General features: G+C 40.6%; 1 pseudogene; it reads right to left on the bottom strand.

Annotated features, from left to right (window-relative positions):
• Positions 1–260: 260 nt before the first annotated feature.
• LOC147911661 (homer protein homolog 2-like) lies at positions 261–1,301 on the bottom strand (annotated as a pseudogene).
• Positions 1,302–3,610: the final 2,309 nt, after the last annotated feature.

Consider the following 3,610-nt stretch of genomic DNA (forward strand, 5'->3'; position numbering starts at 1 on the left):
GACTGTATAAATATTTAAGGTAGACCTAGTTCTTGATCTCTAAGTCAGAATCTTCCAGTTGTCCACAACTTCGCAAGGCCAGAGAAGCAAGAGGAGATTTCTGTTCTGGAGAGGAGTGAGCAGATGACACAACTGTCTGGGAAAGACAACAAACTGCACATACATTTACAGAAGCAACACAGACAGGAGAATGTCCTAGTTCTACTTTGTCTCACACATACACATGGAACTCATGAGGGGACCCAGGTCTGAGCCCTGCTCTAGTTGTCCTTGCCCAGCTTGGAGAGGCCTCCACAGAAGTCATGGAGGTCATTGATCTTCCCGTCCATCACCTCCAAGAAGTTCTTCAAGTCTACCTTCAGGTGGCCTGGATGGTAGTTACTTTCCTCAGTGTCTGTCTTTAGAGAAAGCACTCAGTCTTCCAGGTTTTGATTCTTGCTCTTTGCTGCCTTTAACTTCTCAGAGATGTATTCACACTCTGAAATTAACTGAGGTCTGGTTTCACTTTGTTTTCAGAGGTCTTTTAACACTATCTCCTTTTCTCAGAGTTCTGACCCCAGATCCTCAATTCTTCTCTTCAACTGGGTATTCCTCTCCTTCTCTCTGTTTATCTCACTGTTTTATTCTTCCAAGTCCTCAATGTTGTTCCTCAGCCAGTCATTCTCTTCAAGGCTGATAGAGAGCTTCCTCTTCCACTGCTCCACACCGGCCACTGACTCCTGAAATGCCGTGGGTGGCCAGATATTGCTCTCCAGCAGGGGCTGCAGCTTATTCTCCTATTTCTTCACATTGGCAGCTCTCTATGTTACAAATCAGCTTGTCCTTCTTAGACATCACCTGTGTGTCAATAGGAGCCCTATCAGAGGCCTTGTCATTGTATGTCCCATTGACACTGGAAACCGGAGTAGAAGGTGAGGTTTCACACCCAGATTCTTGGGAATGATTACTCAAGGTTTTTATTTTCTCCTGGAACTTGTCTCTGGCTAGTTTGGCAACTTCTTTTTACTTCCTAAAATTTCTCTGCAAACTTTGTCAGCTCTGTTCAGAGGAAAAACCCAAACCAAGCACCACGTTTGCTCTGCTGTTGGGCCACTGCCCAAACTTCTGTGATATTTTTGTTAAAGTTTACTGCGTGTGATTGGGTTGTTTATGATCATGTTGGCTCCTTACAAACTGATGTTTTTTGTGACATCTAGAAGTAGGAAATGGTGGCTGTCTGCTCACTCACTGGCATCCAGTTATTGGTGATGGAGTCAACCTGCATGGCATGCTCAGGTCATGAAGACAGGCTGTTCTCCCATATCCTACACTGCACTCTGCAGCTGCTCCACACACAACACACAAAGTGTCTTGTGCATGTCCCACTCAGCCCTGGCACCTCCACACTCTGTGAAGCTGCTGCTGCTGCCACCTCCAGGTGCAGTGGTGAATGGGCCACTGTGGGGGGGCGTTACCAAGTCCTTGGTCAGTGCTGGCCTCACCCAGCTCCCCTACAAGGCTCCCTGAATAACCTCATGGCTTCTGGGACCAGGACTCCTGACCGTGGTTATGTTTTTGGTGTTTGGAAGTCATTTTAAGTTTTGCACAAATAACTAGGCGTTAATGCTTCATTTGAGTGATGGGTAACAGAGAATGGTCAGAATCCATGAATTTCCTGTAACATTAAGCTAGGAATTGGTAGAATTAGTTGCCTGAATTCAGGCCCTTTGATTCCTTGCATTATGCTTTCACTTAGTTCTCCAACTCTTTATTTTTATGTATGTATTTTTTTTAAATTTTTTGTTCTTTGCAGTAACATTGGTTTATAGCATTGTATAAATTTCAGGTGTACATCATTATACTTCTATTTCTGCATAGATTACATCATGTTCACCACCCAAATACTAAGTACAACCCATCACCACACACATGTGCCAAATTATCCCTTTCACCCTCCTCCCTCCCCACTTCCCCTCTGGTAACCACTAATCCAGTCTCTGTCTCCATGTGTTTGTTTATTGTTGTTATTATATACTACTTAATGAAGGAAATAATATGGTATTTGACCTTCTCCCTCTGACTTATTTCACTTTGCATAATACCCTCAATGTCCAGCCATGTTGTCACAAATGGTTGAATTTCATCGTTTCTTATGGCTGAGTAATATTCCATTGTGTATATATACTACATCTTCTTTATCCATTCGTCCCTTGGTGGGCACTTAGGTCGCTTCCAGGTCTTGGCTTTTGTGAATAATGCTGCAATGAACACAAGGGCGCATGTATCTTTACAGATTGCTGTTTTCAAGTTCTTTGGATAAATACCCAGCAGTGGAATAGCTGGATCATATGATAGTTCTATCCTTGATTTTTTGAGGAATCTCCATACTGTTTTCCACAGTGGCTGCACCAGTTTGCACTCCCACCAGCAGTGTATGAGAGTTCCCTTCTCTCCACATCCTCTCCAACACATGTTGTTTCCTGTCTTGTTAATTATAGCCATTCTGATGGGCGTGAGGTGATATCTCGTAGTTTTGATTTGCATTTTCCGTGATAGTTAATGATTATGAACATCTTTTCATGTATCTGTTGGCCATCTGTCTATCTTCTTTGGAGAAATGTCTGTTCAGATATTTTGCCCATTTTTTAATTGGGTTGGTAGTTTTTTTGTTTTTGAGATGCATGAGTTATTTATATATTTTAGATATTTAACCCCTTATCAGACGTACGGTTTGCAAATATCTTCTCCAATTGTTACGTGGTCTTTTCGTTTCGTTGATGGTTTCCTTTGCTGTGCAGAAGCTTTTTAGTTTGAAGTAGTTCCATTTGTTTATTGTTTCTCTTGCCCGGTCAGACATGGTGCTTGAAAATATGTTGCTAAGACCAATGTCGAAGAGAGTACTGCATATGTTGAAGTTTCATAGTTTCAGGTCTTACATTCAAGTCTTTAATCCATTTTGAGTTAATTTTTGTTTATGATGTAAGGTAAGGGTCTACTTTCATTTGTTTGCATATGGCTATCCAGTTTTCCCAACACCATTGGTTGAAGAGACTTTCTTTTCACCACAGTATGTTCTTGGCTACTTTGTCAAAGATTAGATCTCGATAGATGTATGGGTTTATTTCTGGGCTTTCAAATCTATTCCATTGATCTATGTGTCTGTTTATGTGCCAGTACCATGCTGTCTTGGTTACTATAGCTTTGTAGTATATTTTGAAATCAAGGAGTGTGATACCTCCAGCTTTGTTCTTTTTTTCTCAGGATTCCTTTAGCTATTCGGGGTCTTTTGTTGTTCCAAATAAATTTTAGTATTCATTGTTCTATTTCTGTGAAAAATGTTGTAGGAACTTTGATAGGGATTGCATTGAATCTGTAGATTGCTTTAGGAAGTATGGACATCTTAGCTGTGTTAGTTCTTCCAATCCAAGAGCACAGAACGTCTTTCCATTTCTTTGTGTCTTCTTCAATTCTTTTCAGCAATTTTTTATAGTTTTCCGTGTACAGATCTTTCACCTCTTTGGTTAAGTTTATTCCTAGGTATTTTATTCTTTTTGTTGCAATTGTAAATGTGATTGTATTATTAATTTCTCTTTCTGCTACTTTGTTGTTAGTGTATAAAAATGTAACCGAT

The sequence above is a fragment of the Ceratotherium simum genome, chromosome Y, assembly GCF_057802395.1.
Source record: "Ceratotherium simum simum isolate JZ-2026a chromosome Y, ASM5780239v1, whole genome shotgun sequence".
NCBI classification, from domain to species: Eukaryota; Metazoa; Chordata; class Mammalia; order Perissodactyla; family Rhinocerotidae; genus Ceratotherium; species Ceratotherium simum.